The 24835-nt window shown below is 37.7% G+C and overlaps 1 protein-coding gene across 6 annotated transcripts in view; it reads right to left on the bottom strand.

Annotated features, from left to right (window-relative positions):
• The window catches only part of GALNT1 (polypeptide N-acetylgalactosaminyltransferase 1), a 130046-nt gene that overhangs the window by 74338 nt on the left and 30873 nt on the right, over window positions 1-24835 (bottom strand). The window contains exon 2 of one of the 6 annotated variants that reach the window (XM_055368307.2): window positions 9715-9769. The exons of 4 other annotated variants lie outside the window; for them this stretch is intronic. The gene's annotated coding sequence lies outside the window, so the exon portion shown is untranslated. Of the gene's footprint in view, window positions 1-9714; window positions 9770-23720; window positions 23739-24835 lie in introns of those variants that run through there. One more of the 6 variants, XM_055368309.1, reaches the window with a different exon arrangement.

Here is a 24835-nt window from a genome sequence, read left to right as displayed (position 1 = left end):
CTGTAGGGTTATTAATTTGCATCCTTTCAATACTGTTGCTTAGCAGAGTGTGGTGGTGTATGTGTTGTATCTTGGGGAACAGGGATACCCGAGGAGAGGGAGACAGACAGGGAAACGGCTGGTCGGTGGAGCAGTCAAAAAAGACATTTATTGATTAAACTTGCCGTCTTGTATGGGCACAAGTTTGTGGTACCTCAAAATGATTACAATAATAACAACAAAGATCACTAATCAAAAATCACCACAACAGATATAATAATGAAAACCTCTGAAATACTCTAAGAATTACCAAAATGTGACATAAAGACACAAAGTGAGCAGATGCTGTTGGAAAAATGGTGCCTATGAACTTTTTCAGTGTAGGGTTGCCACAAACTTTCCATTTGTTGAAAAAAAAAAAAAACAAAGTAGTATCTGTGAAGTATAATAAAACAAAGTACAATAACATGGACATGCCTGTATTTTTGAGTCACAACTCATTTCATGCTCTCTGGATATTTATTTTGTCCAACGATGTTCTTGATACTGTGTCAGGTACTATAGGTGGTACAAGCATGAAGGTAATGACCCACATCTAATCACACTGTTAAACACCAGTCTAAGAGACATGCCATTCACATTCCAAAGAGAAATATCAATTAAGGAAACCTGACAGGCAAAGAAACATCAAGATAGGGAAGTTTCTGAACAGGTTTTATGAGAAAGCAGCATATGATACAAGGTTTTGTTTGTTTAAAGTAAGTTTTTTCTACAGTTGTTTTGTTTCTGTCTCTCTTTGACCTAAAACCCTCTAATGGCCTTTCCCTGTCCTTAAGACAGTCTTTCCCTCTGGTCCATTTTGTTCTAAAGAACACTGTTATTGCAGGACCAATAACTGAGACAGTCTTCACTAAAGAGATTCCAGAGTCAAGTAAGTCGAGGAAACAGTCTATACTCTATTTGTCCTGGTAGATTCACATTGCATATTATCCTACTAAAGGGTCTGTAAAGTTCTGCAATAAGGAAAAATATGGGAATCTATTTAACTATGTTAACTCAGAATGTCCCATTTTTAAGCATGGGACTGTCACCATCCACTTTGTTGTTTCTGTATAACATAAAGCAGGTTTCAACTAGCAATAAATAAAGCGGCAAAGATTGATTCCATATCCTGGAATCAGAAATTCTTTTTTAAAAAAACTATGGCTGATGTGCTTTCTGCAAAACTGATATTTCCACAATTCTGCAAATTCTGTAAAAAAGGATCCCATTGTGTTATAAAGCCAATCACAAGGAAGACCTTCACAAAGTGAAGGTTAATTTTGAAATAACTGTCTTTAAGTTAATATTTTTGTATTATTCTTTAACATAACACATATCATTATATAATACAAATAGCTGTGGACAAAAATAGGAAATCCAAAAGTCACCCTTAAAGAAAAGAATCTATAAATCCCTAATTTAAAAAAAAATCTACAAACTTTTCAGAGAAACAAAATTGGTCAGCTATTTTACCATCAATTATTGTTTCTACGTTTAGAATATCATACTCTAAAGACTATTATCTAGCATTAAATATTGCATTCAACAAATCCAACAGTATTTCAACTGTATGAATCGAGTTAACACAGAAGGTCCGTTTTACTTAGGTTGTGCTAATCTCTAGGGTATTCCTGGAGTCACGGCAATGACCCTAGCCAAACTCTGAGAACTATGTTCCTGGATTGTTAACAGTCACTTGTTAATGATCTTTTTGTGTATGCTCCAGGCAGTGAGTCAGGATGTACCAGGCTGTCAGCATTGTTTTAAAGTAATCATTAAGATTTATTATGTGTACCTGGTGTCTGGTGTGGGGTCCCCAGTTTCAGTTACCAGAGCTGGTCATATGGTAGGAATGTGCTTATGTGACTAGCTCCCTGTAAGAACTCTGGACTCTAACACTTGTGTGCTTCTCTGGCTAGAGACATCTTGCATGTGTCTCTATCACTCACTGCTGGAGAGAAAAGCATGTCCCTGTGATTCTCACTGAGATAGGACCTGGAAGCCTATGCCTACCCACTCTACCATTTACCTTCTTCCTGCATTGTATCCTTTGCTGTAATAAACCTGAGCCATGAGTACAGCTTTATGTTGTGTGCATCCTTCCAGAAAATCAGCGGCAACTGGGACCTCTCCACCTTCTACAAAACAGATTCCATTAAATAATTTAGTTTGCCATAATATCTACTTTTCTCATTACTTGTCAAAAGCTGAATGATAATAATCACAACTGCTTCAAATGAATAAATCAGTGTACAGGAAAAAAGTTAACAGGCCTAAGATTGCTATCCTTAGAAGGACTTGGTTGTCGAGATTGGCCCTTGGCTGGCATATGGAAACTTAAATGGTGAACAGTTCCCTACATTGATATAAAACTTTTCCTAAATGATAAGCGTGATTCACTGTGCCTAAACTTTACAAACAACATTGTATTGTTTGTATAAACATCTGCTTTCCTTCTGGGAATCTGGAATTTTGGTATGTGTTAGGCAGGAGATGCCTACATGACCAGACTCAATAAAAATCTCGGGCACTGACTCTCTAATGAGGTTCCCTAGTAGACAACATTTCACACATGTTGTCACGATTCATTGCTGGAGGAATTATGTACACCCTGTGTGACTCCATAGGGAGAGGACTCTTGGAAGCTTGTGTCTGTTTGCCTCTGAACTTCACCCCGTGCACCTTTTTCCTGTGGTGTAATAAATCCCAGCTGTTAGTACAACTGTATGCTGGATCATGTGAGTCCTTCTAGCCAATCACTGAACCTACGGGTGGGTCTTGGGAACCCCCACACAATCAGCACATTAAGACAGAAATAAGTGTCTATTAAGCCAAATGCTGAAATTCAAATGAGTTCAAATTTCAGTTGCAACACTTATGAGTTATGTGACCCCTAGCAATGTTACTGTATTTGCAAAAACCTGAGCCTCTTTGTTCCTTTAAATGAGAAAAATATATCTTCCTTATAGCCCCATTGCACTAAACTAAATGAGAAAATGAACAACACACTCATACATGACAGTAAACACTTGGTAAATTTTAAATGGTATTATTTCTAGAGGCACCTTCTCAGATTAAATAAACAATGGAGAGCCTTTCTCAAGTATACTTACACAACAAGAACTCAAATGGTCATTTGGAACACTGCAAAGCAAAGCTCACAGACAAACTTTCATCCTGTATCTTCAGCAATGGCTCTGGGAATGATTTCTAGATCACATGACAGGATTACTGGGTTAAGTGCAAGCAGGTTAAATCCTATATAACAAGTATCTTTCAATTTTTGAAACTGATCCTTATTTAGCCTTCAGATTGACCTCCCTAATCAGAAGTGAGTGTACTAATTAATTAGTATTGGGACTATGCTTTATTGTTACGTTTCTCAAATTACTAAACTGGGATTTTAGTACAAGCCATTCTCTTGCTTGTATATGAGGCATAAAGTCCAATCAACATAATTTTTTTTATTATAATACTTCTAGGTTCTAGGGTACATGTGCACAATGTGCAGGTTTGTTACATATGTATACACATGCCATGTTGGTGTGCTGCACCTATTAACTCATCACTTACATTAGGTGTATCTCCTAATTGCTATCCCTCCCCCCTCCCCCATCCCACAACAGACCCCAGTGCGTGATGTCCCCCTTCCTGTGTCCAAGTGTCCTCATTGTTCAGTTCCCACCTATGAGAACATGGGGTGTTTGGTTTTTTGTCCTTGTGATAGTTGGCTGAGAATGATGGTTTCCAGCTTCATCCATGTCCCTACAAAAGACATGAACTCATCCTTTTTTATGGTTGCATAGTATTCCATGGTGTATATGTGCCACATTTTCTTAATCCAGTCTATCATTGTTGGACATTTGGGTTGGATCCAGGTCTTTGCTATCGTGAATAGTGCCACAATAAACATATGTGTGCATGTGTCTTTATAGTAGCATGATTGATAATCCTTTGGGTATATAACAAGTAATGGGATGGCTGGGTCAAATGGTATTTCTAGTTCTAGATCCCTGAGGAATTGCCACACTGTCTTCCACAATGGTTGAACCAGCTTACAGTCCCACCAGCAGTGTAAAAGTGTTCCTACTTCTCCACATCCTCTCCAGCACCTGTTGTTTCCTGACTTTTTAATGATCACCATTCTAACTGGTGTGAGATGGTATCTCATTGTGGTTTTGATTTGCATTTCTCTGATGGCCAGTGATGATGAGCATTTTTTCATGTGTCTTTTGGCTGCATAAATGTCTTCTTTTGAGAAGTGTCTGTTCATATCCTTTGCCCACTTGTTGATGGGGTTTTTTCTTGTAAATTTGTTTGAGTTCTTTGTAGATTCTGGATATTAGCCGTTTGTCAGATGAGTAGACTGCAAAAATTTTCTCCCATTCTGTAGGTTGCCTGTTCACTTTGATGGTAGTATCTTTTGCTGCGCAGAAGCTCTTTAGTTTAATTAGATCCCATTTGTCAATTCTGGCTTTTGTTGCCATTGCTTTTGGTGTTTTAGACATGAAGTCCTTGCCCATGCCTATGTCCTGAATGGTACTGCCTAGGTTTTCTTCTAGGGTTTTTATGGTTTTAGGTATAACATGTAAGTCTTTAATCCAACTTGAATTAATTTTTGTATAAGGTGTAAGGAAGGGAACCAGTGTCAGCTTTCTACATATGGCTAGCCAGTTTTCCCAGCACCATTGGTTAAATAGGGAATCCTTTCCCCATTTCTTGTTTTTGTCAGGTTTGTCAAAGATCAGATAGTTGTAGATGTGTGGTATTATTTCTGAGGGCTCTGTTCTGTTCCATTGGTCTATATCTCTGTTTTGGTACCAGTACCATGCTGTTTTGGTTACTGTAGCCTTGTAGTATAGTTTGAAGTCAGGTAGTGTGATGCCTCCAGCTTTGTTCTTTTGGCTTAGGATTGACTTGACAATGTGGGCTCTTTTTTGGTTCCATATGAACTTTAAAGTAGTTTTTTCCAATTCTGTGAAGAAAGTCATTGGTAGCTTGATGGGGATGGCATTGAATCTATAAATTATTTTGGGCAGTATGGCCATTTTCACAATATTGCTTCTTCCTATCCACGAGCATGGAATGTTCTTCTATTTCTTTGTATCCTCTTTTATTTCATTGAGCACTGGTTTGTAGTTCTCCTTGAAGAGGTCCTTCACTTCCCTTGTAAGTTGGATTCCTAGGTATTTTATTCTCTTTGAAGCAATTGTGAATGGGAGTTCACTCATGATTTGGCTCTCTGTTTGTCTGTTATTGGTGTATAAGAATGCTTGTGATTTTTGCACACTGATTTTGTATACTGAGACTTTGCTGAAGTTGCTTATCAGCTTAAGGAGATTTTGGGCTGAGACGATGGGGTTTTCTAGATATACAATCATGTCATCTGCAAACAGGGACAATTTGACTTCCTCTTTTCCTAACTGAATACCCTTTATTTCTTTCTCCTGCCTGATTGCCCTGGCCAGAACTTCCAACGCTATGTTGAAAAGGAGTGGTGAGAGAGGGCATCCCTGTCTTGTGCCAGTTTTCAAAGGGAATGCTTCCAGTTTTTGCCCATTCAGTATGATATTGGCTATGGGTTTGTCATAGACAGCTCTTATTATTTTGAGATATGTCCCATGAATACCTAATTTATTCAGAGTTTTTAGCATGAAGGGCTGTTGAATTTTGTCAAAGGCCTTTTCTGCATCTATTGAGATAATCATGTGGCTTTTGTCGTTGGTTCTGTTTATATGCTGGATTACATTTATTGATTTGCATGTGTTGAACCAACCTTGCACCCCAGGGATGAAGCCCACTTGATCATGGTGGATAAGCTTTTTGATGTGCTGCTGGATTCGGTTTGCCAGTATTTTATTGAGGATTTTTGCATCAATGTTCATCAGGGATATTGGTCTAAAATTCTCTTTTTTTAAAGTTGTGTCTCTGCCAGGCTTTGGTATCAGGATGATGCTGGCCTCATAAAATGAGTTAGGGAGGATTCCCTCTTTTTCTATTGATTGGAATCATTTCATAAGGAATGGTACCAGCTTCTCCTTGTACCTCTGGTAGAATGTGGCTGTGAATCCGTCTGGTTCTGGACTTTTTTTGGGTGGTAAGCTATTAATTACTGCCTCAATTTCAGAGCCTGTTATTGGTCTATTCAGAGATTCAACTTCTTCTTGGTTTAGTCTTGGGAGAGTGTATGTGTCGAGGAATTTATCCATTTCTTCTAGATTTTCTAGTGTATTTGTGTAGAGGTGTTTATAGTATTCTCTGATGGTAGTTTGTATTTCTGTGGGATCAGTGGTGATATCCCCTTTATCATTTTTTATTGCGTCTATTTGATTCTTCTCTCTTTTCTTCTTTATTAGTTTTGCTAGCGGTCTATCAATTTTGTTGATCTTTTCAAAAAACCAGCTCCTGGATTCATTGATTTTTTGAAGGGTTTTTTGTGTCTCTATCTCCTTTAGTTCTGCTGATCTTAGTTATTTCTTGCCTTCTGCTAGCTTCTGAATGTGTTTGCTCTTGCTTCTCTAGTTCTTTTAATTGTGATGTTAGGGTGTCAATTTTGGATCTTTCCTGCTTTCTCTTGTGGGCATTTAGTGCTATAAATTTCCCTCTACACACTGCTTTAAATGTGTCCCAGAGATTCTGGTATGTTGTGTCTTTGTTCTTGTTGGTTTCAAAGAACATCTTTATTTCTGCCTTCATTTCATTATGTACCCAGTAGTCATTCAGAAGCAGGTTGTTCAGTTTCCATGTAGTTGGGTTGTTTTGAGTGAGTTTCTTAATCCTGAGTTCTAGTTTGGTTGCACTGCGGTCTGAGAGACAGTTTGTTGTAATTTCTGTTCTTTTACATTTGCTGAGGAGTGCTTTACTTCCAACTATGTGATCAATTTTGGAGTAACTGCGGTGTGGTGCTGAGAAGAATGTATATTCTGTTGATTTGGGGTGGAGAGTTTTGTAGATGTCTATTAGGTCCACTTGGTGCAGAGCTGAGTTCAATTCCTGGATATCCTTGTTAACTTTCTGTCTCATTGATCTGTCTAATGTTGACAGTGGGGTGTTAAAGTCTCCCATTATTATTGTGTGGGAGTCTAAGTCTCTTTGTAGGTCACTCAGGACTTGCTTTATGAATCTGGGTGCTCCTGTATTGGGTGCATATATATTTAGGATAGTTAGCTCTTCTTTTTGAATTGATCCTTTTACCATTATGTAAAGGCTTTCTTTGTCTCTTTTGATCTCTGTTGGTTTAAAGTCTGTTTTATCAGAGACTACGATTGCAACCCATGCCTTTTTTTGTTTTCCATTTGCTTGGTAGATCTTCCTCCATCCTTTTATTTTGAGCCTATGTGTGTCTCTGCATGTGAGATGGGTTTCCTGAATACAACACACTGATGGGTCTTGAATCTTTATCCAATTTGCCAGTCTGTGTCTTTTAATTTAGCCCATTTACATTTAAGGTTAATATTGTTATGTGTGAATTTGATCCTGTCATTATGATGTCAGCTGGCTATTTTGCTAGTTAGTTGACGCAGTTTCTTCCTAGCATTGACGGTCTTTACAATTTGGCATGTTTTTGCAGTGGCTGGTACCGGTTCTTCCTTTCCATGTTTAGTGTTTCCTTTAGGAGCTCTTGTAGGGCAGGCCTGGTGGTGACAAAATCTCTCAGCATTTGCTTGTCTGTAAAGTATTTTATTTCTCCTTCACTGTGAAGCTTAGTTTGGCTGGATATGAAATTCTGGGTTGAAAATTCTTCTCTTTAAGAATGTTGAATATTGGCCCCCACTCTCTTCTGGCTTGTAGAGTTTCTGCTGAGAGATCAGCTGTTAGTCTGATGGGATTCCCTTTTTGGGTAACCCGACCTTTCTCTCTGGCTGCCCTTAATATTTTTTCCTTCATTTTGACTTTGGTGAATCTGACAATTACATGTCTTGGAATTGCTCTTCTCGAGGAGTATCTTTGCGGCATTCTCTGTATTTCCTGAATCTGAATGTTGGCCTGCCTTGCTTGGTTGGGGAAGTTCTCCTGGATAATATCCTGCAGAGTGTTTTCCAACTTGGTTCCATTCTCCTCGTCACTTTCAGGTACACCAATCAGATGTAGATTTGGTCTTTTCACATAGTCCCACATTTCTTGGAGGCTTTGTTTATTTCTTTTTATTCTTTTTTCTCCAAACTTCTCTTCTCACTTCATTTCATTCATTGGATCTTCCATCACTGATACCCTTTCTTCCAGTTGATCAAATCGGCTACTGAAGCTTGTGCATTCGTCACGTAGTTCTCGTGCTGTGGTTTTCAGCTCCATCAGGTCCTTTAAGGACTTCTCTGCATTGGTTATTCTAGTTAGCCATTCGTCTAATCTTTTTTCAAGGTTTTTAACTTCTTTGCGTTGGGTTCGAACTTCCTCCTTTAGCTCGGAGAAGTTTGATCGTCTGCAGCCTTCTTCTCTCAACTCGTCAAAGTCATTCTCTGTCCAGCTTTGTTCCGTTGCTGGTGAGGAGCTGCATTCCCTTGGAGGAGGAGAGGTGCTCTGATTTTTAGAATTTTCAGTTTTTCTGCTCTGTTTTTTCCCCATCTTTGTGGTTTTATCTACCTTTGGTCTTTGATGATGGTGATGTACAGATGGGGTTCTGGTGTGGTTGTCCTTTCTGTTTGTTAGTTTTCCTTCTAACAGTCAGGACCCTCAGCTGCAGGTCTCTTGGAGTTTGCTGGAGGTCCACTCCAGACCCCGTTGGCCTGGGTATCAGCAGCGGAGGCTGCAGAACAGCGAATACTGGTCAACAGCAAATGTTGCTGCCTGATCGTTCCTCTGGAAGTTTCAGCTCAGAGGGGTACCCGGCCGTGTGAAGTGTCAGTCTGCCCCTACTGAAGGGTGCCTCCCAGTTAGGCTACTTGGGGGTCAGGGACCCACTTGAGGAGGCAGTCTGTCCATTCTCAGATCTCAAACTCCATGCTGGGAGAACCACTACTCTCTTCCAAGCTGTCAGACAGGGACATTTAAGTCCGCAGAGGTTTCTGCTGCCTTTTGTTCGGCTATGCCCTGCCCCCAGAGGTGGAGACTAGAGAGGCAGCAGGCCTCCTTGAGCTGCGGTGGGTTCCACCCAGTTCGAGCTTCCCGGCCACTTTGTTTACCTACTCAAGCCTCAGCAATGGCGGGTGCCCCTCCCCCAGCCTCGCTGCCACATTGCAGTTCAATCTCAGACTGCTATGCTAGCAATGAGCGAGGCTCCGTGGGCGTAGGACCCTCCGAGCCATGCACGGGATATAATCTCCTGGTGTGCCGTTTGCTAAGACCGTCAGAAAAGCGCAGTATTAGGGTGGGAGTGACCCGATGTGCCAGGTGCTGTTTGTCCCTCCTTCCCTTGGCTAGGAAAGGGAATTCCCTGACCGCTTGTGCTTCCTGAGTGAGGTGATGCCTCGCCCTGCTTCAGCTCATGCTCGGTGTGCTGCACCCACTGTCCTGCACCCACTGTCCGACAATCCCCAGTGAGATGAACCTGGTACCTCAGTTGGAAATGCAAAAATCACCCGTCTTCTGTGTCGCTCACGCTGGGAGCTGTAGACTGGAGCTGTTCCTATTCGGCCATCTTGGAACGGCCCCCCCAATCAACATAATTTTTAAAACCTAAGAAGCTAGCTGTAAGATCAAACCCCAATGTAAGAGAAGTAGAGCCCTAAAGTCATTCACTCCCAACTATCAACTTACCCCAAAGTGGTTTTTCAAATGAATTCATATCCCAAATCCACATGTCCCACATCTCCTGTTGAAAAATGAATGTCCTAAAATCAGTTTATTTTAGAATAACTCTATTTTCCCCCCTTAGTCAGCCACCCTGTTCCACTTAACTGTAGGCAGCTACCACCTGAGTGCCAGCATCATGCCTTATTCAGCTTCTTCCCCAATACTGAGCACAGTACGTGGCACAAAATGAGTTCCGTTAATGTCTATTACATGAATTAGTGAGTTAATAAACTATTACTGAGATCCAATGCCAAGCTCAGTGGAAATACAAAATTATCTCTCTCCCTCTTAGGAAACTGTGAGGATCTTAACTTTCCAGGTGGGAAGGCCAAAGACACCTACACAGCACTGTGGGAGACACTGTTTGTTCCTTATCCCACCTTGACATTTTTCATTGCATTTGACCTCCAACTGAATTCAAGTGAACATTCTCTGCTAGGCCACCTATTCCTGATTGGTCCAAGCCTACCATGGTCATTCTATTCCTCTAGCTAATACAAGTGACCAAATCCTGACTAATGGTACTGAAAGGGAGGTCTGCTGGGAAGCATTCAGAAACAGTTATATCCCTCATAGAGATGTTGAAGGAGAAACTACACTTTTCAACCTTTGGCTATTGTTGGAGAGTACAGAAGTAGTGTATGCTTAGAAGTAATGTAACCATCTTGAGGCCATGGGGGAAGCCATCATCAACATGCCATCAATGACATGCTGAGGATAACAAATTGAAAACATGGAGAGCACACAGGACCCTCGTGATTTCATGGAGCCAGACCAACCCTAAGACCAGACCTCCCAATGTCTGAACTTCTTGTTATGCAAGATGATAAAGCCCTCACTGATTTAACTGGGTATTCTGCTACTACAGTGAAAAGCATCCTGATACACCAATCTGCAACCTATTATTATTGATTTACATAGGTATATATCCTGTCAAGAAAAAAATGAAGATACAAATCAGTGGAGGATCTAAATTAAGGACTCTACTTTTACAGGAGACTGCAAAAAAGCAGAACTTCAATATAAATTGTAAGAGCTACAAACTAGAACCTAGTATATGACCTGCTCATCTTAGACACGGCGTTACTTGGTCTATCACAGAATCACATACCCCTAATTCACTCAAACTTTCTCAAATATGTGCAAAACACTACACTAAGCAGTCTGATGCACACAAACGTGAAAAATGTTCAGTCCCTATCCTCAACGAGCTTGCAATATAGAAGGAGAGACAACAAAGTGATTTTGCATGTCATTTCACAATTTAAGTCTTTGCAAAAGATGCCGAGAGTTGTGATGGGCTATAGTGCACAAAAAAGAGAAACTGGTGGGGAGAATGACTAGAGAATTGGTATGAGTTAGGAAAAGGCAAAACAATATCTCAAGTGGACAAAACTGTGAGTTAAAATAGGGAGGCAAGAAATTGCAGGGAATGTCTGGGGAATAGCAAACAGAAGAATTAATTGGGAGATAGGAGTAAAGGGGTGTGTTCAGAACAGAGGAAATCTTAACTATCATGCTAAAGAGTCTGAAAAGCAAAGGCCAGGTAAGTTACTAATTTCTTCTCATACTTTAATTTTTAATCACACGAAGATGAATGCCAGATCATTACAACAGAACACTGTGTTGGAGTTTCAGCAAAATATGCATCTTTCTCCCCACTATGAACTCAGACACAGGAAAATACATCACCTACCAGGGGAGCAGTTTCTGGGAAGTAAAGGATCCAGCAGGAACTTCCTCCAGGCCAGGGGCCCATGTTATTTTCTGGTCATGGAATCCCCCAAATCTCTAAGATTTTCTACATGTTTTTGCTACAACACCAACCTCTCCAATTATCATTCTATTTGTTCTTCCTTTACCATCCTCTGCACAAGAAGTCTTTTTCTCTATCCTTAAGGCAAGTCTTCACTTCAGTGAAACCATCTGTTAATCAAGTAACTGTAATGTCCTACCTAGCAACACAAGTCTCTTTCTCAGCTTCATTCTACTTGATATCTTAGCCATCTTAAATTATTTTTAGAATAGGCAGGCTATAAATAAAGCCTCTTCTCTTGGCTCTCAGGGTCATTTCTTATTCTCCTACTTTTCTGACCATGCTTTGAAGTCTTCTTTATTGGTTCCCTACTCTTCTCCGGATCTGTTCTCAAGCCCCCTGACACTATACACATCCTCCCTGGGAATTTCATCAGTGGCACAGCTTCACCCACCGTGTGCCAGTGGCTTCCATATATGTATCTTTTCCCCGGGACTCTTTGGTTAGATTGTAAACATCCCCAGCATGTGAATTATGTTTTTCATACTTGAGCCCTAAAGATGTTATGAAATGTCTGAAGAGAGCAGAAACTAATCTACAAGACAGCATCCCCACCCCCAATGTTATTCTTTATCTTTTCCTAATGCATTACTTTCCACTGTAGCACCAAGTACTAATTTACATCATAATGTATCTTAATTAATTTATTAATTATCTTGTAAGCTCCAAAATGACAGGAACTTTATGTGGCTTAATGTTATTACTACATCATCTGGAACAGTACTTGGCACAAGGTAGAAGAGTTCAATAATTATTTAGTAAATAAATAAAAATGCCAGAAAACGTATCATGTGAGAAGGAAGAAAGACAATTGAAATTAAAGCATTTTAAGGTCATTGTGTTTAGGGATAGGGTAGAAAGATTAATTTTAGCTTTTTTAAGAGCAAATATGTTGAGAATTAAAAGGTAACAACTAATTTAATAAAAACAGAATGTGTAAGTTAAAAATCAAAGTTGAAAAAGGAGGAAATAGAAAATCAATCACTTTAAAATAAAATGAGAAAGGAATTTAAAATAATAGAGAAGCCACACCTATAGACAGCACAAAATGGTAGAAATAAATCCCAATACATCAGTTATTAAAATTAAGACAAAATGACTAAATATATCTAAATTGTCAAACTGGATTTTTTTTAAAAAGTAAAAGCTAAATGCTATTTACAAGACATACACCAAAAACATAAGGATTCAGAAAAGCTGAAAGTGAGAGCATGAGACACTCACACACAGAAAAGTAGAGGAGCTTATTCTAGACTAATCTACTCACAAATAACAGCAGTTACCAGCCTACACTGTGCAGAGTTACTGAAACTCAAGAAGGAAGTCACAATCATACTGGCTTGAAGCATCAAAGGATGAGATTTGGAACTAGCAGGCAACTGGAAAGTGAGGCAGGAAATACTAGAAAAGTGAGAACCCTAAAATATCTATGTAAACTTCACCACCATCTTTAGTTGAACCTTGAATCATATAACACAGGGCAGACTCCAAAGGCTCCAAAGAAAAGGAACATTTAGATAGCTGAAAGAACTGAACAGAGATATCAATGATGTTGCCCAATGCCAGGGAGGCAGAATTTGGAGTTTAAATCTAGCCAGCAAGGAATCAATAGTCGTTAAGAGAAGAGAGAATTGAGGGTCAAAAAACCGTATTATCCACAATATCCAGTATACAATAAAAAATTACGAGACATGAAAATAAACAGAAAAGTTGAGTCAAGAAAATAAGCAGTCAATGGATACTGAACAGAAGATGACCCAGACGTGGAAATCAGTTGGCAAGGACTATAACGTACCTACTATAAATATGTTCAAGAAATTAATAATAACTGAACAGAGGAAACTCTTATCAAACAAATTAAAACTATAAAAAAGAACCACACAGAATCATGTAAAACACAAAAATATAAAGTCTGAAATGGGAAATTCACTTGATGGGATTACAGCAGATTATAGACAACAGAATACAGGGTTAGTCAATTTAAAGGGAGATCAAAAGAAATTATCCCATCTGAAAAGGAAAGAAAAATCTTTAATGAACAGAGCCTCAGTGAGCTGTGGTACAGCATAAAATTTAACATATGTGAAATCAGAGTTGCAAAAGGAGAGAACAGAGGAAACAGGACAAAAAAAAAAAACATGAAAAAAACCCCTGAAAATGGCCACATTTGGGGAAGAACAAAATTGCAAATTTAAGTCCAGTGAAACCTAAGCAGATAAATACAAAGAAAACCACAACCACAGCACATCTTGTTTAAAACTGTTGAAAACCAAAGATAAAGAGAAAATATTGAAAGCATCCACAGGGAAAAAAATATATATGTACAGGGAAAAAAAAAAAGGATGACTTCTCATTACCTGTAACAAAGACATTTTCAAGTAAAGAAATGTCAAAACAAATTAAGAAATGCTAAAGGAAGTTCTTCAGGTAAAAGGGAAATGACACCAGATGGAAACTCAGATCTGTCAGAAGGAATGAAGAACACCAGAAACGGTAAATATATGAATAAATATAAAAGCCTGATTTCTTCCCTCTTAATTTCTTAAAAGATGTATAACCAATTAAAACAAAAGTTATAACTCTGTGTTGTACAACTTATTAATATGAAGATGTGATAGATGACAAGATTAGAACAAAGAATGGAGGTGTGGGTAAGAGGAAACAACTTATATATTATATAAAATAGTAAAACTCAGCACTCCTTTATGACACTTAAAACAAAGAACTCATGGAAAACTAGAAATAAGAATTTGGTTAACCTGACAAAAGATATCTGCCCTAAATCTACAGTTAAAAAAACAACTCACTTACTGTTAAAGTTGGGAAAAAGAAAAAGATAAATGTCTTCTATTACTTCTTCCTGTCAACAATGTACTAGAGACCCTATCTAGCACAGTACAACAAGGAGGAAAAAAAAAAGAGATTTAGAATCAGAAAGAAGAAAACGAACAAAAAATAATAGAAAATCCAAGGAAATAAAGACAATTAGAACAAGAACTTTCAGCAAGCTTGCTGGATACAAGATGAACATACAAAATTCAGTCGAAGTCTTCTGTACCAATAACAACCAGAAAATTGCTAAGCCAGGTGCTTTGGCTCATGCCTGTAATCTTAACACTTTGGAGGCTGAGGCAAGAGTATTGTTTGAATCCAGGAGTTCGAGACCAGCCTGAGCAACATAGGGAGACCCTGTCTCTACAAAAAATACAAAAGTTAGCCAGGTATGGTGGCATGTGCTTATAGTCCCAGCTACTTGGGAGGTTGAGGTGAGAAAATTGCTTGAGCCTGGGAAGTTGAAGCTGCAGTGAGGTGTGACTATGCCACTACACTCCAGCCTCTGTGACAGAGTGAGACCCTGTCTCTTAATGAAAAATAATAATAATAATATTAAAAAAAGAAAAAGAATAAAATTGCTTAGAAAGATCTACAAAAAAATTAAGGAATACTATCTTTATGTGTGGAAGGATTTCTATAGTAAAGAAAAAAATTATCTTTATATTAATCTGTGTACTTACTGTAGTTCCAATCAAAATCTCAATATAGTTTTTAAATAGAACTTTAAAAGTAGATCCTAAAATTACATGGAAGAGCAAAGCTAAGAAAGCCATTACAATTTTAAACAACAAGGTCAGAGAACTCTGTCTACCATATATCAAGATATGGTAACTAATTCGGTGTCATACACAGGCAGACACACATGAAAAGACCAATGAAACAGAAGACAGCCCAGAATCAGACCCACATGAATATGCAAACTTCATATATGACAGAGATGGCACTATAAATCTGTGTGAAAGGGATGTGCTATTCAATAAATGTTCATTCATAAGTAAAAATAAAATTCCTACCTCATACCATACAAAAAAAAAATTAAAGGCTTAAAGGCATAAATCTCTAACACTCTAAACTATAGGCAACTATTGTCATGTCATTAGATCAGGAAGAATTTCTTAAGCAATATTCAAAAAGCACAAACCACAAAAGAATGAATAATTTCTACTACATAAAAATTAAAATTTTTGATATAACCAAAGACATCATAAGATATGTGAAAGTCCGGGAAGAAATATTCAGATACATACAGATAATGAACAAAAGATTAGTATCAGAATGTATTAAAAACTTCTACAAACCAAAACAAACAACAGACCAATTGCGGTGATTCATGTCTATAACCCCAGCATTGTAGGAGGCCAAGGCAGGAGGATCACTTGAACCCAGAAGTTCAAGACCAGCCTGGGCAACATAGGAAGACCCCATCTCTACAAAAAGCAAAAAGCAAAAAAAAAAAAAAATTAGCCAGGTGTGTTGACACACATCTGTAGTCCCAGCTACTTGGGAGGCTGAGGTGGGGGGATCACTTGGGCCTGGAAGCTGAGGCTGCAGTGAGCTGTGATCCCACTACTGCACTCCAGCCTGGGCAATAGAACGAGACCTTGTCTCTAAAAAATAAATAAATAAAACAAACAAACAACAATAACACACACAATTGAAAAATGGCCAAAGATATGAATGGGCAAATCATAGACAAAGAATCATAAACATGGAACATATAAGACAACATAAAAATATGCTCAATCTCCGTAGTACTCAGGAAAATGAATCTGACCTCATCAAACTGGCAAAAACACAACTAGTAAGAAATAAGGAAATGGGACACTCACACACTGTTGTTCCAAGTGTAATTTGGCACGGCCACTTTGGAGAGCAATCTGGCAATAAGTATCTCATAAAGCTGAAGAAAGCACTACCCTATCACTTACTAATTTCACTTCTAGATACAGTCCCTGGAGAAACTCTTACACATGAGTATAAAGAGACATGATTGCAGGATTGTTTATAATGGCAAAAAAAAAAGTAACAACCTAAATGTACACATGAACTATACAATAGACTACTATATAGCAGGAAAAACGAATAAACTAGAATTATGTGCATCATTATCAGTAAACTGATGAATGAGACAAAAGTGATTTACAGAATATGTACAATATGTTCCATTAATATACAGCTTTAAAGCATATTAAAATAAAACAGACTGCTTATGGACACAAACACTGTAGAGAATAATATGCATGAGGATAATACACCAAATTCTTACTAGTGGTTGTTTCTGAGGAGGGAGGAAGGGAAGGGCTTCAACTATATCAGAAATTATTTTATATAAAAGATCTAAATTATGGCAGACTGCTAGTTGTTCATTCAATAGTTTCCTCTTCTTTTTTTACAAATCAAACTGCTGTATTACTAAAAGTGGCAATTTGCATCTTCTGGCCTGCCTTGAAGATTAGGTTGGCCAATATCAGAAATCACTGGGTGGGAATATGGGAAAGATTTTTAAAGGGACCAACGTCACAGAGAGAAGGGCCATTTTGCCCTCACCCCTCCTTGATTCTGCTGCCTGAAAAACAAACACAACGGATGGAGCTGCAAGGACCTTCTTTGCAACCAGGAGATAACCCTGAGAAGGAAAGTCATAAGCTAAAGACTGCAACACAGAAAGATAAGAGGAGCTGGGTCTTTGCTGACCACATAGCTGCCATATCCTGAGAGGAAAAAACCTCTATCTTGTTTAAAGCACCTTTTTGTGGGGGAAGAGGGAATACAGGGACCTTTGCAATGCTGGCAAACCTAATGCTAACAAACACAGAAGGAAATCGGTCAAAATAGAAAAATAAGACAAGACATAGGGGAGAGGTGGTTTCATGGCTTGTTCTTTATCTTCTGCTAACTGTACTTTTGCATAGGCTTTACATTTTTTATTTAAAAAAACCTTTTACTTCCTAGACTTTAAACAGAGATTCTCAAATGTTACCCACAAACAACTGTTGGTCCATAGATCAAGTTAAAACGCAAAGACAACATGTATACTCTATGAGGTGGCCCACCAGAGTGGATAAAGAATTCACTAGAAGCTTGCCAACGACACTACTGAGCGCAGACAGTTACTACACTGTTGTCATCAGTACTGCCACTGCCAGTTTGGATAACAAACAAGACTGTATGATCCCACAGTCTCTTGGCGCTGGACTATGGATGAGAAAGACCAAAAACAATTTGCAGACTAAATGGAAATCTCTGTTGTCACTCCCTTTTCCCAATTTTTTTTTTCCATGCATTCCCCAGAGCTCAGTGCCATACTTTTCCTCCTGTATAACTGGATCATCTGTGAGGTGAAAAAGAAGAAAAAAAATCTCAAAGGACAGTAGTACCCTTAGATGAAATTCTTTTTTTTACATTTGTAAGCATGAAGGTTCTTTTGAGAACTGCTTTCCTTAATACACTGTCTGATGTTACTAGGTTACTAACTTAAGTGACCTTTTGAGATCTAAAAAGTTTTCAGATTTGCTCAACAGACCAAATAAAAACCAAAACTTGAGTTAGGGGTAGATTTTAGATTTTTGGCCCTAATAATAGCCTGAAATATTTAGTTACCATTGAAAAAACAAAACAAAAAACGTTTTCATATATTAGCATGTTACAGAAAGACAGTGTTCTGGTTAGTCACAAATTCTACCTTACAGATTTATCGCAGGTACCACACACTGCAAAACAACCATACCCTTCCTTTTTTCCTTAACTAATCAGTAATTTGGCATATCGGTTTTTAAGTTGCTGTTTTTTCTAACTTGGTTTCTCTCTTACTAGTCTCTCCCTAATGTCATTTAACGTCTCTTAGTTTATAGCATTAGTGATCGTTTTGCATTCTTGCCTGCTGATTTTCCTGTGAAAAGCTATTCTCTGCCTCCCTCCCTCAATTCGGTCTGCCTTGTAGTCTCAGGCTGCTTCTGCATTGCTATCAGTTAAGATCCATTCTAGGGGATGACCTCAAGTGCCTTTTCTTGACATTTGTTTCAGCTCTTTGGAGGTCTGATTATAGGATTTGCTTCCTGCTCTCAGAACAAACAAACAAACAAAAACAGTGCAGTACAATTAAGTTGACATTTTACTTAACAATGTAATAGGAAAGTTAAGTAAATTGTTGGAAAAAAAAACTCTGAAATAAACCTGCTATTTAATTCACATCAATAACTCAAACATTTTCTGTATTATTTTTTAAAATTCTAATTCTCAAAACTATTCTACTAAACCCTCTAATCACTTGGGTTATCTCTCCTTTTCTTTTAAATACACTAAACAGTTACACATGTTTGTCTTTATTACCCATAATGCAACTAAAAGATAAATTTTTTGCAAATGTCATTTCTCCACTTGAGCTTTAGAGAATTTAAGAATTAAGTTCATCCATGAGTAGTCTTTTTCAAACACACATTACAGTCTAGTCTCAAGCTTCCTTCTTGAGACCCTAACCATAAATTCAAGAGGAATAACTAAAATTTTTTAAAGATATATTTAAACTATTTAAACATACCAAAGAACATATACTTTTTAATGAATACAAGATTATTTTACAGGTTTAGACTACATTTAATGTAAATAATGATAATTATGAATGAAAATGATGTAAAATTATTTTCCTAATGGTACTGCACATAATGCTATCTCATTGCACAAGAAAAATCAGAGAGCAGTTAACAGTTTTGCATTTTGCTGTGCTGTTAACTGCAGTAGTGCTCTCTATACATGTTAAGTGCTTGGCTATCAAAAAAAAAAAAGAACAGCAAAGCAGTCTTAAAAGATGAAACCTTTATCTGCTAGAGCAAAGTTTATGGTTTCATTATAAAGAACCCTAATCTGAAGAGTTATCAAAAAGAAAAGAAGAAGAGAAAGGGAGAGAAATAATTTTTAAAATAGGTATTGTTTTATTTCTTTTTAAGGAAAGCTTTTTTAAAAAAACTAAATGTGCTATGTTGATCTTGTTTGAGTTTTGAATCTACAAATCAACTTAAAAAGACACTTTAGGGACCACTGAGGAAATATGATTATGAACTGGGTTACAGATGCTACTAAGAAATCACTGTTAATTAGGAATGATATCAGCATTGTGGTCATATTCAAAATGTTCTCATTTTAAAGGATCTATACTGAAGAATGTTAGAGGTAAAATGACATGATGTCTTCCATTGCTTTAAAATACTTGGGCTTAAGAGCAGGGGAGTGAGGTTAGATTGAGAGGTGGAACACAAGTGGGAAAATGTGTTTGCTGAATCTGGAGGATGGATACAGGTTTAAGAGGACTCGTTTCACTGTTCTACTTTTATATACGTTAGAATTTCTCGAAATATGATGTTAAAACAAAGAAGTAACTTTTAAATGTGTTTCAGATAGCTAAACGCTAAATTAGGATTTAACATCTTACTTTGGATTTAACATCTTACTTTGGCAGGCCAAATACTGCATACACTGGTGTTCTGTGAACAAAAGCAAGGCATATAGTAGACATTTGTTCACTTAACAAATTTGTTAACTGCCCTACTATATGCCAAGCATTTTACCAGACCATATGAGAACAAAGATGAGTTAGACAACATCACTGTCCTTAGGGAGGAAATGGTCAATATAAATACCTGTAATAAATGATTCTTGGTGGTGTGAGAGAAGAGTCTAGAGAACAGTAGCCACAGACAGGAAATGGAGGGGGGAGCTGTCTGAATGCCTGCAATGCACCGCTTGCATTACATTCACCCGTCACTGCTGCTCAAATGGGGAAGGAACTACTCATAAAGTTTTGTTTGTTTTCATACCACACCTCACTCTGGCATAAATGAGTCAGGATCTATGGTTACAGGGTTCCTCAGTGGCTTAGGAATTAGAGAGAGAATTTTATCCTAATAACAACCCTTTCAAGTGGGTTTTATCTTCATTTTCAGCTGAGGAAGCAGAAGAGTCAGAAGTTTGAGGGGTGGACCATACTAGAGGACTGGAAGGTCTGAGAAGTCACAGAATTTGAAGAGTGGTGCCAATACAAAGGAGGAGAGAGCTCTGAAAAAGGAGTCTGGGATGATGCTAACTGCCACAGAGAAAGATTACGTGACACTGGAAGCTGTTTCTGCCAAGTATTCAGCAAGCTACCATGAATGTGGAGATTAAAACACAACACTAAAACACTAGAAGGTTTTACAACCTGTGCTAAGCAAAAGGAATCAAACATTACTCAAGACTGCAGGTGAGGATATGCAAGCCTTAGTACTTCTCATTAGCCATATGCAATGCAGGTCAGATAAAAAAACACCCAGTGTCCAAAGCAATAACAGCTATATTTCTTTTAATAGAGATATAAATTAAACAGGAGAATAAAAGCATAACAACAATTACCAAGCACTTACTGTGTGCTGAGCACTTTGATGGGCACTGTATAACAATCCTCCCAACAACCCAGTAAGCCAGGTACTATTATGCACACCATCTTACAAATAGGAAAACCGACACTTTAAAAAGTTAGGTAATTTGGCCAGCGTCACATAGACTATAAATGTCAAGGCCAGAATTCAAAATTAGTCAGGTCCCAGCAACTATGATGAAACCCACAAACCTGTATCCTTTACCTTGTCTACCTCTGCAATTTACATAAATTAAATCAGATTATAATGTATTATTCTGCTACCTTTTAAATCCAACATTACGTTTTTAAGACTCATCCATATTGATGTAGTTCACTAACTTTGGTGTCATAGAGCAAGGGGTGGCAAACTAGTATTTTTGTAAATAAAATTTTATGGGAATGCAGCCACTCTCATTCATTTATGTATGGTTTACAGCTGCTTTTGCACTACAACATCAAAGTTGTTGGCCTTTACAGAGACTGTATGGCCTGCAAAGGCTAAAATACTTACTATCTGGCCCTTTACAGAAAAGTTTGCCAACCTCTGCCATGGAGTAGTGCAGTGGTATACTTGACAATGTCCAACTTTTACAATTTTGTCAATGTAGCTTTAATTTGTATTTCCCTGAAAACACCTGTTTACTGGCTATTCATTTTTCTCCTAAGAAACAGCTCTTGCTTTCTTCTGCCATTAACTGTTTTCACACTTACATATGTATGCGTACTGACATATGGATGTGTGCATTACTGATTCTAAAAATCCTTATCCTTTGTATGCAAAATATAGTATACTTGTGTATTTGTGACTAGTCTTTACACTCTCCTTTCCATGTACACAAAACCCAAGAGATCTTAATTTTAGTACAGCCAAATTAATAAACCTTTTCCTTCAACAATTGTGCTTTTGGCTTCCAAACCCTGAGGTCTAAAATACTCTCTAATATTTTATTCTGGAGGCTTAAGTTTTGCCTGTCACAATCTAGTCTTTAATCCATCTGAAATTGTTTTTTTTAATACAGTGTTAGGTAAAAACCATTTTTTAAAATGTGGCTAAGAATCCCAACCATTTAAAAAGTATTCCATTTCCTTGATTTGTAACATTAGCTCTGTCATGTATTAGCTTTCCACGTACTTAGAGTTCTGGTTTTTGCCTTAATTTCCTTCCATTATCTATTTGTCTATGCTTGTCCAAATATTATGCCATCTCAATGATTAAAGTTTTACACTGTCTTAAAATCTTGTAAGACAAGTACTTGCTTCAGGAAAGTCTTAGCCATTCTTGACCCTTTGTATTTCCAAATAAATTTTAGAATTAACTGGTCAAATTCCACAAAAACAAACAAAACCATACCCTGCTGGGTGTTTTTTTTAATAGCAATAAATTCATATATTAAAGACAGATTAATTGATATGTTTATAGGAAACCATCTTTCTATGAACATGGTATGTCGTCACATTTATTTAGGTCTTCTTAATGTCTTTTGATATATTTCCATACCTTTCTATTTAAAGATCTTGCCCTCTCTTTTTCTATTTATTCCTAGGTGGCTTTTTATTTTTTTTTATTATTGAGAAATATTTTTATTACACTTATTATTGTATGCTGCTAGTTTAGAGTAATAGAACTGACTTTACCATAATGATCTTCTTGTTGATTAATTGGCATTCTTTGCAGATTCTGGATGTTAGTCCTTAAATTTTACTATATCAATCATATATTCGCAACTTAATAAACTCCTGAATTTTCTATGAAGGTACTTATATTCACTCTAAGGAATGACCATTCTGTTCATTCCTCATAGCCCTGTAGCTCTTTGTTGCTTTACTGCACTAACTCATATCTCCAGTGCAATCGTGAAGAGGCAGGGTAACAGTGGGCATCTTTATATCGCTGCTCTTTTTCAAAGGAATACCATTAATGTTTCCCTATCAAATACTATGTTTGCTGTAGGTTCTTCACAGATGCCCTTTGTCAGGTTACAGAATTTCCCTTCTGTTCTTAGTTTGTTATGAGTTTTTACCATAAAAGAGAGATGAATTTTAATAAATTCTTTTTCTGTATATTTTAGGATGATATGGTTTTTTTAACTTTAAACTGCTTGTGTCGATAATTACATTAGTAGTCCTTCTAATGCAGAACCAAGCTCGCCTTCCTGGAATAAACCCTTTCTTCAATATCCAGTATTTCCTTTATACATTGTTGAATTCAACTTGCCTAATTATTTTTGATAGTCTTTTGCTCTTTAGCCGTATTTTTATACTCTCTAAACATATTAAGCATTTATCTTATATTCCATATCTGACAACTACAATATCTGCAATGTTTGAATGCCTGATTACATGGTCTCCTTGCTCTGCTGATTAACTCATGGTTTATATAAAGTGTTTTTGGTTTTTTAAATTGTGAATGCATTTCTAGGAAGAAACTTTACCTGTGTCAATTCTCTGAGGCCTGTGTTCCTGTATTTCTCCAGTGAGGATTTCATTTGATTCTCAGTCCTGAGACCTGAGACTACTTTTCACTAAATTCTTGGCTTGGTTGTTTTTTTTTCCCCCCCCCACCATTAAGGTAGTATGAACTTCAACCCCAAATCCAGTTAGAGTGGAACTGCAGTTATAATTTTTCGGGGAAGGTTATTTTACCCTTCCAGTGAAAAGCTGAAACAGGCAACCTTGTTCCTATTCTCCCTACCCTATACTTTTCCAACCACTGAGGGATAGGTTTTTTGCTTTTTCCTAGTTTACCCACTGGCAGCTTTCAGGGAGCTTCAGCTTTACACAAAGGTCTCTGGATCTTACTTAGCAACTGCTTGATCCCTAGACACCGTCTGGTACCCTATGGCCACCCTGCAAAAGCCAAAGTTCTGGGTTTTGAAGGACTTACAAATACCAGAACCCTCAGCACGGGAGCCAGTATCACTACTAACTTACCTCCCTGGATTCAAGATTTCTTGTTCTGGGCCTCTGGAAAGTTTCCTTACTTCTTGTCAGCTCAACGATGCATTTAAAAGATATTTTGAATATTAAGTCCAGTATTTTTAACATTTCATAATGTGGGACCTTTTTTTTAACCTCTATTCTGCCACGCTGCCAGAAACAGAAGCCTCTTGAAGTTTTGAATAGTCTGCTGAGTATTTTTCCCCAAAAGAAATGTACATCCACTTCTAGAAGCCAAAGGAGAAACAATTCATTGAATTAACAAATATATTCTAGGCACTCAGTACGTATTAGTAAACTAAACAAAGATCAATGCATTCAAAGCACTTCTGTAGGAGCAGAGTAGGAGACAGGAAATAATAAACATAAGTAAACTAGATTATAGCACAGAAGGTATTGCAATGGAAAGAAAGAAAAATTGAGTAGTCAGGTAGGGAGGACCATGCGTGCCTGGTGGAGAGGAGCTGCGATCTTAAACAAGGTAGCTATTACTAAAACATTTCTTAATTCCCTATAACATACCACTGATTAATTTTTTTAAACATAAAATTTTAAGAAACTATGGGTACTTTCCTCCTCTCCTGGTGTGAGGTACGATGGAGAGCTGCCTACAGATTTTTTTTTTTTGAGACAGAGTTTCATTCTTGTTGCCCAGGCTGGAGTGCAATGGTGCGATATCAGCTCACTGCAACCTCCACCTCCTGGGTTCAAGCAATTCTCCTGCCTCAGCCTCTCGAGGAGCTGGGATTACAGGCACCTGCCACCACACCCAGCTAATTTTTTGTATTTTTAGCAAAGACAGAGTTTCATCACGTTGGCCAGGCTGGTCTTGAATGCCTGACATCTGGTGATCCATGCCTTGGCCTCCCAAAGTGCTGGGATTACAGGCGTGAGCACCACGCCCGGCCTAGATAGGTTAATACTACATGACTCCATCTACTTCAAAGAAATTGGGGCACACTTTAATATTAATTGGAAATGCTAAAAAATTTATGATGCTATTTGTTCAAAAAATTAAACAAATATAAAAATAAACACGATAGGCTTAGAGTGAAGCCTTTACTGAAAAAATGGTTAAATTAGCAGAATTATCTTTCACATTTCTAAAG

This window comes from Gorilla gorilla, chromosome 17 (assembly GCF_029281585.2).
Source record: "Gorilla gorilla gorilla isolate KB3781 chromosome 17, NHGRI_mGorGor1-v2.1_pri, whole genome shotgun sequence".
Taxonomy (NCBI): Eukaryota; Metazoa; Chordata; class Mammalia; order Primates; family Hominidae; genus Gorilla; species Gorilla gorilla.
Note: the sequence above shows the minus strand (reverse complement) of the source record. Positions and strands in the feature narration are given on the sequence as shown.